Here is a 16,051-nt window from a genome sequence, read left to right as displayed (position 1 = left end):
GAATTATCCTCACCACACAAACACTGAGCCACTGAGAGGTTTACTTCCTGTTGTATCACGGTTACGTAGCTATAATTGAAAACTTTCTGCACTTCTTCTCTTTCCCATCGTAGTAGCATTATGAACGCAACACCACTACACAGATCTCCCTCAGACCACCATTGTACGTGTACTTTTTTGCAGGGCTATCATTCCGCACACATAAACCATAGCTAAAAACGTTGACCTCACTGCACTGGGATGCAATTATTTGGTGGATTTTGCGGGTTGCTGATAATCCGCATTCCGGTGGCTGATAGCTCTCCGCTTGTACACTGCGTACTTGTTTTTCATACCGCAATACACACCAACACTGAAGTGAGTTGTTGGGCGCTTTTTGGTCGCGCCTGACTGTCGCGTCCCCAAGATGCCAGGTTCTGCTGTGTCGGTTTGTAAATGATAAATGGTTATTTTTCCCCTACCCCATACCGGCACGGAATGGCCGTTTTTGGCCGTCGTGTAGGCTGTGTATGTTGGTAGCGCATCCAGCCTTTCTCATAAGGTCATTTATTTGTATGCCACAATTTCTCGATAAAGCACTTCTGGTATCGGAGACTTGTAATACACATTAACACTATTATGATATACATCCAACTAAAATCAGATTTTAATATCACTTCATAAAAAAACCTCCGTGGTAGGCGGAAATGAGGCTAAATAATTATTAACATACATACACATAAACAAAGAGAAGGAAAAACTTAGTTTGGCATTTTTTCTGCCCTTTTTACCACTGCTGAAAATTACTGATGACTGAACGTTTCCATCACACCTTGATGGTAGTGGAATACATTTTGCTGCTTCAATCCAACACACCTTTCATACGAATTTGTTGTTAAATGTTGTGCTCCACTTGTGCCACAAAACGCTGGTTGGCATAATGGTTTGAGCTGTAGTCGTAGCTTGCCAGGTTGGTCTTTTGGCGCCTTTATTATGTATGCGTGCATAACAGAGCTTTTCTATTCAACCAACACACCAGCCTACTTGAACCCGTTAAGTGAAACAGTTCCACGTTGATGGTGGAACGTTGAAGCCTTTTTTGCTTTTGCTTTCTCCACTGTGCACGTTGGAGATTTTTGAACATGACGAGTGGGTGCATGCTTCTTTGGAGTATGCTTGATACATACACCTGCTTTGCTTGATACACACACACACACACACACACGCATTGAAACACAGTGATATACACGCACATAGCGGCTGTTTTCTTGCTCTTGATATAATGATTTTACTGAAATGCATGAGCATGTTATCGTGCATGGTTTAAAACCGGTTTATATTATCTGATAAGTAACTGAAGCTGTTAGCATTAAATCACACCGGTCTATATCACCGGTAAACATTGGTATCAGAAATTAAACTTTTCTTAAACCATCAAAACAGGTCATAAAAACAAAATTTAACAAAATCCCAGGGTTCTAAAGAAATCAGCTTAAATGCAGCCACACATTTTATGTTTACGATTCAAATAACATCATATAATCGATCCCTTTTAGACAACATGAAGCCTAAAACCATTCCAGACTGCGGTCAAAGACAAACTGACGGGAAATTAACTAGCGTAACGCAACGTTCAACCGTGTGAATGAACAAACCCCGAATAAAAGCTCCGAACTGGGATGGTGTCAGGGCTCTTCGCACTTCAATCTTATGATTTCATTTTTGCTTCGGCTATTGTTCGGCGAATGTTCGGTCCTTTTCAATGTCATGGCGCATTTCCCCTATCCAGAGTTCGCCTAACTCGATGGCAGAAAACAGACGTTTATCCTGCCACGCTGCGAATGCATTTTTTTAGGTACGACGAGCTTTTCCAATTTCGATTTTGCATGGTCGTACCATAGCGTGGCGAGCGTCCATCCCACGATAGCAATATATACCATCAAGGAGAGCAATCCGATGACTACAGAAACAACAGAACCATAGAACCATAGAAAGCACACGTAGATAAGATCAAAGAAATAGATGGAAATTGACATTGTGTTGTATTTATTGGTTATGATTTAAAAAAGTCTTGTTTCAGGATTTCATTAGCTTTCCAGTAATGTATTTTACTTACATTTCAATTAACTTTTATTAAAATATTATCCAATTGTTATCTAATTAATAAAAAAAGTAAAAGTAAGATTATTTGTTTTTATTCAGGAGGAACGGTCCAAAAAGGTCGTATTGCTCAAAGGTTTTTTGTTATTACGCATATATTTATTACGAATTTTGATTTTATTATTTAAAAAAAAAACGGAGGAAAATTTCATGTGCTTATTTGTAGCATTACTGATAGGAATTAATGAAAAGTAATATAGATTCAACAACTCAAATATAATCTTTCCTACTCGTATCAGATCTCTGCATCTCTCGTTAAAAACAATAGAACATAACCATAGCATTTGGTCATTGTGATCAATTTCTCACGAATTATAGAAAATTTAACAACTGTATTTAATTATGATATAACAAATGTTTACAAATGATAAAAAATCCTTATGACACACACGACGATCAAATGAAATACTTATAATTAGACAAATTTATGTACCCTTTCTCTGGATGCAATGTTTCATTATTATAAGATAAAAAACGCTACTACATGTATATCACTTTCATACAGTTAGCGAGTGGTTGAAATAACCACTGGGCGTTTGGAGCTGCGTTTCAACCGGAGCAAATTGTGCGGTGGTTTAAGTGGAGGATGGTATGCATAAAATGTTCAATCAGTTAAGAGAATGTTTCAAACGTGTAGTTGAATTATGAAAGCATTCTGTAGAGGTTTGCAATCATGTCATCTTCATATAATCTCCACAGAATTACCTGGACATTGTGCTCTAATTGGCTATTTTTTCAATTTTTCGTAAACAGTTCATAATTGAAAATACTTGCCATTTAATAAGGAGAAAAATCAATTACCAAAATAGGATCTCAACTGTCAGTCTTGTGCTCTCATCTTCCGACGCGAATATCCTTCAAACGCAAGTACACGGACAAGTATACGAATGACCGTAATATGCAAAGCAAAACTGAAACTAATTCAATTCAGAGTAAAAGTATCAGAAAAGTAATTTTAGATCTCCGTAAACCATTGCCACCGGAGGCATTTTTCGACTATGTTGGACAAAGTTTGTGAAGCTTTGGGAAGAATGCTAATAAGTGGAGAACGTGCAGCACATTCAACAGCTTTAACCGAAATCCAAATGGCTATTGGTTAGAAACAATTTAATAAGAAATGTTCAATAGGGGAGCCGTCCATAATGCAGAATAGTATGTTTTGTGGTTTTTCTTCCTTCTTCGTCCGTTGCTGGCAGTATTTTTGGGGAGAGCAAAAAGATTTTCTCATAATTTAGTTGAAATGAGAAGATAAAAACTGATCATTTTTTGTGCTGTTTTGTAAAAATTGACTAACCTAGATCCAGAACAAGTAACGTTGAATGGTGTTACCTTTAATACATCTAGGACAGTGGTCTCCAGCTTGAGGACACTGCAGGTTCTGTATACAGCTTGCGACGCTATGGAGTAAAGATTAATCCAGCGCATATCGGCCTTTAACATTGATATTTGAGTTATTTATTGCGGCCCGTGGAGGCTTTTACGTGGGGAGGATTACATCTCAATAAGATCTGCCGCATGGTGAAGATCTGATCAGTGGTTGATTTTCCGTTTCGGAATCCTCTTTGATAGTTTCCGACTATCTCTTCGACGTGCGGGGCAAGCAGATCTTGAAGGACCAGGGAGAATATTTTATAGGCGGTATTCAACACTGTAATACCCCTGTAGTTGTTGCAGTACAACCTAGCTCCCTTCTTGTATATGGGGTAGACGATGCCGAGATTCCAATCAACAGGCATCAATTGGCATCGCAAAAGAATTGGTTTAAAATTAACAGTCATTAAAAATTAGCCAGAGTCGTTCAAAATTGCTAGAATCTGGCATCGCGAACGCATTGAGTTCATTTGTTAATTTTAACGACTGGTCCTATGCCGCCGTTAAACAAACGACTGTCAAGAGCGTATGCGATGCAAATTAACAGTTTAATTATACTGCTCGATTTTTTCCCCGTGTTTGCCAATATGCGATATCGAGCAGTCGTTAACTGTTTTAACGATCGTTTATTTTAACAGAAATGAACAACATATTTCATATTTCATACATATTTCATCTCATTTCTTTTACTTGACTATCGAAAAGTGGAACGCTTCTTTGTTGTTGCAAATTTGAAAATTCTACTTTACGTGAGCTGAATCAATGCATACATCATGGGCAAGGCATAAAAGTCATATCATCTTAATTTCACTGTCGGCAAACAGCCTGAAATGGGCCTGAAGCCTGAAATGGGCATTTTTAAATCAAAACCCTTTATTCGGTGCTCTCTGTGCTATCTTATTACCCTTATTAACTTTTTTTTTATCATCCGTTATTGCATGTACCAGTGCACTGGGCCGAAAAAGGCGCTATGCGGTCGCTAGCTAGTTTTCTCCCCTTTTGTAGATATCGATTGTGCACCAGTATCGATATTGCATTTCGAGTGAGATCCTTTCTCGTTTGTTAGCAAAAAAATCAACTGCACCGTCAGCAGTGGTGCGTCCGAAAACAACGATCCACCCATACCCACAAAGCCACCCGTACCGCAACGACTAGGTCAATGTTTGAGGATGAAACGAAAGCAAATATCATTCTTGAAATGAATTACGGTAGCACCACCACTGAAAAACGATTATGGTGAAGAATTAAAAATCACACCATGACGAGAACACAATATTTCTGACAAAAAAACCCGCAAAGCCTGCGGCCAATGCCATCAAGGATTGATGTGTTGAAAACGAAGGCTAATGTGCGAGAGCCACCGTGTGAAGGGCAATATTGAAATGCACATAGGGTTGCGCGTAAACATGCCGACCGGGATTGGCATAACCGGAGCAGTACGTGCCAGTAACACACGCTCTAGCTATGCACCACATCCCCGGTGGATTCCTAATCTAAAGTCACATTGAAGTTGTCTGTGGCCTCGGTTGGTATGCCGCTTCGGTTGCATGATAGAAAATCTCATTCCACCATTCGCCCATTCATAGACCGGTGTGTGTTGAATTCGGCACAATCACGAACATGCTCTTTCAAACCAATAATGAAAACGAAGAAGAGAAAATGGGAAAAATGGGGAAAAATGGAATATTGCATGATCACATTTCGGAAATCCAAACTATTTTCCCAACATCCGGTGATGCAATCCAAATTCTTATATATTTCTTTTCAAAAATACATCCATTCCCCGGAACGATTTGTTCATAAATTATGGAATATTCGTTTCATTTTTTTCATTCGCTGTATCCGGAATTCAATGTACAGGAGTCAAACCCGTTCATAATCGGGAGGAAGATCGTACTGAGAGCCTAGGAAACATGCCATTGTTGCTTCACTGTCTAACGTAGGAAAACAGCTTGCACCTGTATAAAATGGTTGCTCCGCTACGTATACTTTATCACTAACAATAACGAAAACGAAAATTGTCCCCACACAGTGCAAACAGTCTGCAATCTTGCCAACTGTTTGTGACGAAGTCATTTGCCGATTTTGAAATGTGATAAAATTCATCCATGGGCTAGTGTATAGCTTACCAAAATCAGAAAACAATATATTAATAATATAATATATTGTATTTTTACAACGTATCACCAAATATGCGCTAGAGTTTTGCAAAAAAAAACGAATACGTTTCGTCAGTTATGGCACCACTGTGTTCTCATCCTACTAGTCATCATTAACCAGTATGAGGCCTGGATTGCATGAACTTAACAATTCCATCCCCATGGAAGCGCTGATGAATGTGAATCGAACCTAACATGCTATCGATAGTCCACATGTACCATTGGTTCTAAAGTCTAATACGATGCAATCCTTTATTATACTATTTCATCTATATACCCTCTACCATCTTACTAATCAGCTTGACTAATCGTGTTGCGTGAAAAATATTCATCCTGTACAGCGAAATCCTTCATCGTCTCGAACGATAAGACGGTTTTCTAACGGAAAATGCATTCAAGTGAACTGTAAAAACATAACAGCATCTGCACGCACTGTTGTGCAAAAACTTACTCATGGTTGAACAGGTTCAAGGATACAAAGATTTATCCAGCGTCACCCCGTCAACACTATGCTTACCTGTGAACGAGCACAAGAAAACAAATGTGTCACTGGGTCGGTGGGTGTGTGTGTGTGTGGATGAAAAATGAAGGCGATCATATGCAGGGTTGCATTAAGCAGTTTCGTCCATGATCATCGCCAAAGCATCCTTGTACACTCGGGATATGCAGGAATGGAATAAAAATGGAAGTAAACTTACTCTTCTCGCGAATTCTGGAGGGTGCATGAAAGCTTATGCCAAGGTTCGAAACGTTTTGCTTTATTTTCCTGCCCTCCTAAGCCGTACTTGAGTAATGAAGCATAGTGAGAGAAAGGAGGAAAATCGGAACAAGCATTTCAACTGAAATCGGTTATTGCGGAGAAAATCTGCGTTCGATTTGTTTTATGGTTTTTAAAAAATCTATTGATACTTCGATTTTCACTGAATAATGTGAGTGAATGGGTGCGAATGTGAATTATAAATTAAGTTGAAAAGTGATTAGTTATTTTATTTTAATAAAATATTATTCACTTAAGTGTTGTTTAGAGAGGAATATTCTTATCATGCCGACACCAAGTTTTTATATCTGGATATAACAGTTACACTCTAATTTATATTATCTACCAATTCTGAAACATGGCCTGCTCTGTTTAAACACCACACGCCCTCTTCTAACGTCCTACGCGGACATGCTGGCCCTATACAGGCTTTCGAGACTTACAGGGTTTACCAGCATAATAAACAACTGTCCACTTGTTTATAACAATAGTCGTTTTGAATAGACACCGCTGTCTACCACTTGCTCACACGTCAGATGGTGTAAGCTACTCTGTTCAATTCAATAACACAATGTTCGCCTTCGATTGCACAACGGTCGGATTCGGCACGGTCGGATCCAACTGTGCTGATTAATTCTTAAATAATTTCTACAATTGAAAGACTATCAGAACTTGTTTACTTACTTACTTACTTATCCGGCGCTACAACCGCTTTGCGGTCTTGGCCTGCCTCAGGAGTGTCCGAAACCGCTCACGGTCTCGCGCCTTCGTCTGCCAGTCCGTTATCCCGGCCTTAATGGCGGACGCCTCCACGCCATCTTGCCACCTCAATTTGGGCCTACCACGCCTCCTCTGTCCTTGTGGACGGCCTAAAAAGAACTAAAGAACTTGTTTAGTGTAGATTATTAGCCTCATGAAAAAGTTGGCGTTTGAGCTTAACGCACACAGACCATTCACATGGTTATCGTTTCTTTAAATTATTTAAGTTGCAATTGTTTATTGGTTTCATACATATTTGTACAACTGAACCAATACAATATGTTGCATATGCATATTGTACACTGTCCACATGATTTAAATAATTGTCGACTTCGATTGAATAGCTATCAGTTCCGACCCAGTTCGTTTTTTTGATCGATACGATTTTGCTTCTTTTTTTATCTTTAGGGTAAACGTACCTATAGTGGTGGTAGTACCAATAGTGGTGGTATTGTACTAACTTATGGTCTAAACGGCAAATAAAAAAAAAACTTATTTATGTTAGTTTGAAATGTTCTTTAGCCTTTTACAAAGGGTTTTAAAGATAAATGGGGCCATTCCGTTACTTAGTAAACTAACAATTCATTATTTTATGAAATGTATCAACATATATCCAAAATTTTTAGGATTTCATAACAAAACTCATATTTCTGTTAACGTTCTAAATGACCACATAACCACGAAATTACTAGTTTTTCACCATAAATCGTATTCACCATAAATCGTTTATATGATATTTTTGATATGTCGTACTGTTTTCACTTAAATAACCAACAGAAATGAATTTTATGTAGGCAATTTACCAAAAACAGGTTAAATTCGCTTATTGCTTTGAATAGAAAATTGACTTCGAATCAAGCATACTGTTCCGGTGTGGGTTAACGACAGGTGTGATGCAGTACTTTAGTCAATAGTTTCATCAATTAAATTTAAACATTACTATAGGAATACAATACGACGACTATAGGAACCATACCACCATACAACGAAGCAGTCACAAAAATATGATTTTTTTTTCGTAAATTTGATGTTTTTTATGGTAAAAATGGTTGTGATTGCGAAGATGAAACATATCCAATTGCTATGTTTTAAAATATTTTGAAATTGTCGTTCTTGACACTTCAAATCCATTAAAACACATATGTACCACTACAAATTACATCATTATTGGTACATTTACCCTACTACTTTTCTGATAATTGCTACTCAAAACTGAATCATTACCCTAGCAAAATTTCGAAAAATATAAAATGCTGTATTTAATTTCAGTTTAAGTTTAATTTAAGTAATGTACTTCAAAGATATAAAACAGGCTATTGTAACACTAAAAAAACTTCATAGGTATGGTTAATCCACAACAATTGCAAAAAATTACGGTGATTTTGCGTTGTGTAGTCCATCGGATGAATCATAATTAAATGTTTCTATCTGTTACTTCTCATGAGGAAACAAATTGAATATTAAGAAAAGGCAATTATAAGTTTATCATTTAGCAACAAGCTTCTAGTTGATCCTTCATGCACATTTTGAAAATCTACTTAGTAATCATAACAGGTCATTCCTTGTCTTGTCATATCTGCCATATCTTGTGATGATTTAATTATAATTGATTATTTCGTGTACATTAAAAATAATATTGAATTTTCCATTTCATTTCAAACAAACAAAAAGACAAACAAACTAACAAACAAACAATACAAAATGATTGAATCATGTGATTTTTCATTGAATGATGATTCCAAGAAGCACATGTCATCCATTACGATAAAGCACACGTTTGGCAGCAAGTCCTCTCGCCATGCTGCCGTTAAGCGATTTACCAGGTATTCGTGACGATAAGTTAAATTGATTAACAAGTAAAGGCTCAAAAGGGTCACAGAACGATAATGGCTCCACTTTCATACCTCGCTGAAAGGACAAATTACCGTTCGATACGATGTAGTGATAATGGTTTCGCAACGTTTTTGATGAATCAAATGATGTGATTAATTCATGCTCTGTCCAAATTGCATCATTTTGTCATTCAAAACTACTGTTCAGTAGCGAGTTAAACGTCAACACCGGTAGAAATAATGTTGTAACATATTTGTTGTAACGCATAATTTACATTTCGTGATGGTTGAAATTCGTGGTCCGAAAGGTTTTGGTGTTTTTGCTAAGTAACCAGACAGCCCTATGATTACTCGAGTAACTATTTTTTCCTTCGGCTTTTTTTAAATATATTTTTGTTTGTACATTTCAGTCCATTTAAAAAGAAATACGCTCTCGTCGCTTGGGAAACATTGTCAAAATACATAATAATTTAATCAACAATTCCCAACGAATACCAATAACTGAAAAACTTACCTTTACATCAAAACACACGCGTTCGATTGGAAATAACAGTATGGACAGCAATTGAAAAAAATACAAAAAAAACTAAACAAAACGGCACTGTAGACGTTTCAAGGTATGGCAGGAGGAAAATAAAAGCTTCCAAACGAGAAAGATAATGTATTCATATTATAAGCAAATATTATACCTCCACCATCCGCTGCAAAAGCGCAAAGGAAAAAAAGGCTAGTATGTCCGTTTAATTGATCCCCAGTATGGTCCCACAGTGCCAGATAATTTAAAGGCCTGTGGACCCGTACCGATGAGCGGCGAGCAAAAGGCACTTAAAACCACGAACAGGTATAAATAACATAAAAATAACAAACAACGTGCCCCCGCCGAACAGAGCACGGCGCGCCGTTAAAATTAGAGAAATTGGCAGCAAACGGATAAATCTTTTGCTGTTCACGATACAAACCGGGCCAGTAAGCGGCGATGAAACAAATGCAAAAACTTTCTTTAAGTAAATTTTGCTGTTGGTCAAGAAACATTTTCCGTGGAATCCATTTTTGCGCGGCTTCCGTGTTTTATGGCCTTGCCCGTAAATAAAATGGCACATTTTCCGAGGGTACAAAATTGTTGGGAGGTGCGGTCTGGGAAATAAACATTCCTTCTCGTCCCACCGCTCAATTGCTTATGACGAGCAATGACAGCAGTGTATCCCTTCCGACAAAGGTGTATGGTGATCTAAGTGTGCTCGTGTCCCTCGCGGGGTTTTATATGGGAGCTTTATGGGGCGGTATTTTTGTTGATCCTCACTCTAGTTAGCATTAATTGGCGTGCCGCCGGTATGAACCTTTGGTTCGCTAGTGGCCAGTTTTGGTTTCGGTTTACTGCCGAGCGTTTCAACGATATTTCAAAGCATAACGGTGTGCCAACAATCATAAGCACCGGAAATAGAGATTTAAAATAAACAACGGAAAATTTTTAGTGATTCGCTTGAAAAAATGCAGTATTTTATTTCTAGTTTAAATCATTTTTAGCACACGGATAAAGAAAATAATTCAAATAAACAGCTAAACCTTATTTGGTTGTTGTTTGATTGAATGATTTTTAACATTGCGAATGAATTTGATAAAATACATCTACATAAGATGGTGATCTCTCTACTAGCGTTCTCTCTCGATTAAAACCACAGTGCTGTTTAAATTTGGAAATGGTTAAGCAATTAAGATAATTTGGACATATGATAGCGTCTGTGACTTTTTATATTTCATCTGGAGATATTTTTGGGATGTATCGGACAAGTAACATAATGTCAACATTTATACATAACATTTACAATATAAAATTGAATACAAAACAGTTTTTGCATGTTAAAGAATCCATTAAATTTTTTATTGAATTTATGGATAAATAAATAGGGTAGATGTATCAAAAGTGTTATAAAACTTGAATTGAAAAGAAATGGTTGAATTAATGTAAAGTGTTAGGAAGACAGACATATAAATATTTTAACATTTAATGGATCCTATAGTGAAAACGACGACTGTTCCTTTAGTGATGGTAGTCAAAGATATCTAAACACTGTGTATAAATAAAATGGAAGCTATTTTTGAAGCTGTTTTCCTATGAAAAGCGAGGATTACTGCCATAATATTGAATTATTGATTAAATTGATCGCAAAAAAAGTATAAGCTTGTAGGTTGAAAATACCACATGTTGCAGAAGCAGCAGCTTTCTTTCTTCTACTCAAATTTGAATACGTGTCATATACAGCACTACTTTATTGCTTAAATATCATACAACGTAGCACAGAAAACTTTCGTGGTGGTGTGACTTCTCATGGTTCTACACTAAAGATAGACAATTAACCTAGCAGCAGTTCAATGAGCTCCTAAATAACAAGTTTGTTCCGTTCCAGTGACTCACTCGTTATGTTCGAGACTATTTTCCATATAATTTGTTTGAAAAGTTAAATAATTGTGAAAAGTAGTCGAGCCTTATTTACATCTGAATGATCATTTCGGTTTTTTTTTAATATTTTTCAGAAATGAAAAAAAATCATTCAACCGATCGGAGAGGGAAATTGCAATTTAACTGCACAGTCAAACAAAAGGGTTATCAGCGCCGGTAACTGGATGGAGGAAGGGAGCAAGTGTTGTGAGGTACGTTGAAGGAACACAGAATGTATAATCATTAGGTGAGTGAGTTCACTTCACATTGTCACACTGACGCTATCTGAATGGGTGACGATGAAATATAAAAAATATCTTTGCGAAGAAAGAAGTGATTAGCGAACTGAAGACGCCATGCAATTTGCTGCGAGCCTGGCATCAGCAGGAAACTCGCGGCCTAGCCTGTCCCAAAAAACAGGAGCTTTCCAATTCAATACCATCAAGGAGCACACTAAAGAGTTGGTTGAATACGCGGGCACGAGCGTTCCTAATGCTGGCTCTCGTTTGCCTTTACCAATTCTTCATAAAAAAACAGGAAGCATAACCAGCTACGCTTGGACGTGCCAACAAGGTGGAATGACTGCATACCATTTTTCAGATTTGGCTACATGAAAGAGAGCATTTAAATTCACTCATACAATTCACAAAAGGATGACAGCTAAAACCACAGCGGGAACTTTTCTCCCTTTATCATTTGCATCCAATTCCATCCTAGGTCGGGCGGTTCCAAGAATAGGCGGAAAGGGATGCTACGCGCCGTCTCTTAGCGGCTTGACTTTCATTCCGGGGTGTGTATTCTTGTGAATGACATAATTGGCTTCATCACGTAATCTTTCGTTATCGGAATAATGGTGGATAAAAAATTTGGACACTCTTTTATTTTTGCTCTTTTCATCGTGCTTCGGACGGTACACTCGTGCTTCCGATTGGATTCCTTTCTCGCTATTGTGTGCAATGTGGATTAAGATTCGCTTTTGATTTCAATGTAAATAAAGCCACTGGGTGGATGTGATTGTGGGTTTTTTCTGATATGTTACAGTATCTTTTTTTCCACAGAAATGATTGATTGGCCTCTGCCATTTGAATAAGTAGTTTAAAAAGTTTTCATGCTGCACGATGATTGGTATTAAAGTTATCATTTGTTGTCAATTAATTGTGTCTTCAAGACCTATTTTCGTGATTTTTTTGTTAGAAATTTGGTTTAGTAAAAAGTACAAATGAAATTTATATGTATTTTTAATCAGTATTAGCGGTTCAACGAAACCGTTATGCTGAAATTTATTTCTTTCCGCTTAAAAAAAATCAGGCATTTTTGGCACTTTTTCTCTTTGTACAATAGACATACTAAAATTTTCTTTTATATTGGAACCAGTTTAAGGTTTCATGAGTCATTCGTTGAGTTTCAGTCACATGAATCTTCAGCGATGAATGATTCGAATATCCACTCAGATCTTCATATGTTCAAAAATGCCCGTTGTGGGTTCAAGCCTCGCATGAACCATCTCTCCGAAGCAAAACAAACTATCTGGCTGCGTGGTACTTTCCAATAATTCTCGAAAACCTGTTTAAGCTGACATAACCACATAAGTTCTTACGCCAAAGAAATAGAATAATAAAATGATAAGCTCTACGAATCTTCAAAAGATTCGTGAATGTTTAAAGATATACGTATTTTCGAAATACATAAATCTGTCGAGGTTCACGAATCCTTAAGATGGAATGAATCATTTCAAGAATTCATTCAAATTGATGAATTCATGAGATTCATACAACACTTCTTCTTATTCTTCTTCTTTTTTAGCTCAACAACTGTTATCGGTCAAGGCCCGCCTGTTCCAGTTGTGGGGTTAACTTTCAGTGTCTTATCAATTTTACACTCTATAACAGGGCAGCACGTAAGGCGGCACGGTCCAATTGGGGCTTCAACCCACGACGGGCATTTTGTTTAGTCGTACGAGTTGACGACTGTACCACGAGATTTGAAAAAATAAACTCATTGTCTTTGCTGACATTCTGATTAAATCTATTGAATAACTTTGAATGAATAACTGTTTACATTTACTTTGCGACATTTTAAATCATATTCTTAAGTGTTGCCAGTTATATAAAACTATAAACACATTTTAAAAGACATACATGTTCTGAGTAGGATATTGATCAGAATTAAGTTAGAGACCCTTCAGAATTGTGTAACAAACTCGAGACATTTTTGATGACATCTTTGTTAGTTCACATTTTGTCAATGCCTGCCTTTCATATTGCATGAAATGAAACAATGTACAGTGAAGTACTATGAAACAGTTTTTTTTTGTTTTACATTTTTACATTTTTATTTCAATACATAATTTATATTAATGTTATTTATTTACATATTTATAATTGTTATTAACGTAAACTAAATTCATTTCGGAGTGTATCTTAAGGGCTTTCGTCTTGCCAGTCTCATATTTTTAAAAACTTTATTCAATTGTACCATACAAACACATTGTACCTCAAAATAATTCAATACTGTACCTCAGTACTTTGCACAACGTTTGAGAATGATAATTTTAAATCCACACAAATTCACTGAATCAACCATCAGCCATCATCAACGCGGACATCACGGTTATGCTGTCGGTAATTCCATGGCCTAACAAGGAAGCAAAAAAATAAACAGCAACACATCAAACAAGTGATGACGGTTTTGCCAGTGTCAATTTTCAGCTGGAAAACCACCACCACGGTGACGGCCAACGTGACAAAACGAATACTTTTTAATAAAGTCATAAAAAATAGTACCCATTCGACAACAGATCGCGAGGAAAGATGGCAGTGTACTGCGTTACCATCTGGTTGCTTGCCATAATAAATATTAATAATAGCAACAGCAGCCCTCTCTACAAAATTGTGGAAAGGGAGGCTGAACTGGCTGAGCGTACGGAATCGATTGCCATGGATTTCAGCATTTTTTATGGTGGAATAAAAATATCATCAGCTTAATCACCAGTCCATAAAAAGTCGACGGTAACCATTAAACCGAAACACGCTCCGGTTGTGGACGGCTTACGTGTGACTAGGCCAGGGTACCCGGCTCAACCGAATCCTGAGGAAGGCGGGCTGGACACGTTCCGTGAAAATCAACACACATCGGCTACACATACACACTCACATCGGTTATGAAGATCGAAACGGAACCATTAAAAAGGACCGTTAAACAATCGTTGTCGGGCGAATACTAGCGGGGTGGACTGTAAGGTTATTAAATTTTACATTATTTATTGCATCTCATGCTGCAGGGGGCTGCGGCCGATATCAACGACAGGCGTCGACCAAAGCTATCAACCGCTTGGGTTGGTATCTTGGTTGCGTTATTCCGCCTCATGTAGGGGAGGTTTGGTTTGGATGTTGCCTGTCGGAGTAAATTTTATTTTGTTTTTCGCTCAAAAACCTTTTTTTTCATCTTTTTTGTGGATAGGATGATGAGAAAGCTTCAACAAGAAAATGTCTTTAAAGTTTCTGTACCACTTTGTGGCTACATCGTCTCACTAGCAACTTTTGATGGCGTCAGAACTGTCGTTGCTCCATTATAGAACTTATTGCAAATTTTTTATTTCTTCTTGGCACAACAATCGCTGTCGCTCAAGGCCTGCCTGTGCCCACTAGTGGGCTTGACTTTCAATGACTGATTGATTTACCCATAGCACGATAGTCAGTTCTACGTATGTGCCCCCACACGTTCCATTCGGGGCTTGAACCTATGATGGGTATGTTGTTCAGTCGTACATGGGCTCAATTTTCCGTGCAATAATTCAGTGCATTCCAGTAAAGTCCCCTTTCAAACACTGGTTCTTAGCATGTAGTTTACTCAAAGAAGTTTCCTCAACTCGTCGCAAGTTTTATGTTATGCAGAGCGAACCAGAGCTTAATTTTATTCGTTTTTAGTATATTTGTTTAGAGATAGAAAAAAGCAATGCAGGATAAAATCATTTTATGGTGGTCATAAAAAAACATGACAATATAAATTTTAAACCCTCTCTTTATAAGCATGTAACTTTTATGTGTCATTTGCTTGCGCGAACTATTGAAGTGTATTCGTGCTGCGCTCTCAGGCATCCGGTGACCAAATGTTGGACAAATAAAACTGCAATAAAGCGTCGGTATGGTGCTTTAATATGTACCGGGAAACCGTATGTTTAATCATAATAGAATGGCCTGCTTACAAAAAAGTGTCTCGAGAAGGTTCCCGATTTGTTGTCATCCTTAATCGAGTAACGAGTGTTTTGAAAAGAGCTGTAACAACTGGAACAAATTTTATCATTGTGCCATTTGTGCCAATTGCCGGAGAGCCCCTCGCTAAAGGAGGATTTTTTATCGCTTTGTCTTTTTTATCTTATTGAGTAGAGGAAGCTCACAGCAGGACAATTTCGTTGATGATATTATACAATTGTTTGTTTAAACACTATTACATAGTCCATTACTTATTGTGCTCTTTGTGTACCGTAATTTTGAACCTACAAATGAGTGACCAGCAGTATGAAATATGCGGAGCGAGCACGGTACCTTGTATGGTTTTCGATGCGTGAGAAAAATGACAATTGCAATTGGACGATAAA

General features: G+C 37.5%; 1 long non-coding RNA gene across 1 annotated transcript in view; it reads right to left on the bottom strand.

Moving 5' to 3' along the window:
* Nucleotides 1-1,576, bottom strand: part of LOC133393754 (uncharacterized) — a 122,658-nt gene extending 121,082 nt beyond the window's left edge. Inside the window, exon 1 of the long non-coding RNA XR_009766366.1 lies at nucleotides 1,488-1,576. This is a non-coding gene — a long non-coding RNA (uncharacterized LOC133393754). The remainder of the gene's footprint in view (nucleotides 1-1,487) is intronic.
* Between the last annotated feature and the right edge of the window lie 14,475 nt (nucleotides 1,577-16,051).

The sequence above is a fragment of the Anopheles gambiae genome, chromosome 3 (assembly GCF_943734735.2).
Source record: "Anopheles gambiae chromosome 3, idAnoGambNW_F1_1, whole genome shotgun sequence".
Lineage (NCBI taxonomy): Eukaryota > Metazoa > Arthropoda > Insecta > Diptera > Culicidae > Anopheles > Anopheles gambiae.
The sequence above is the reverse complement of the archived record's forward strand: the minus strand, read 5'-3'. Positions and strand labels throughout refer to the sequence as shown.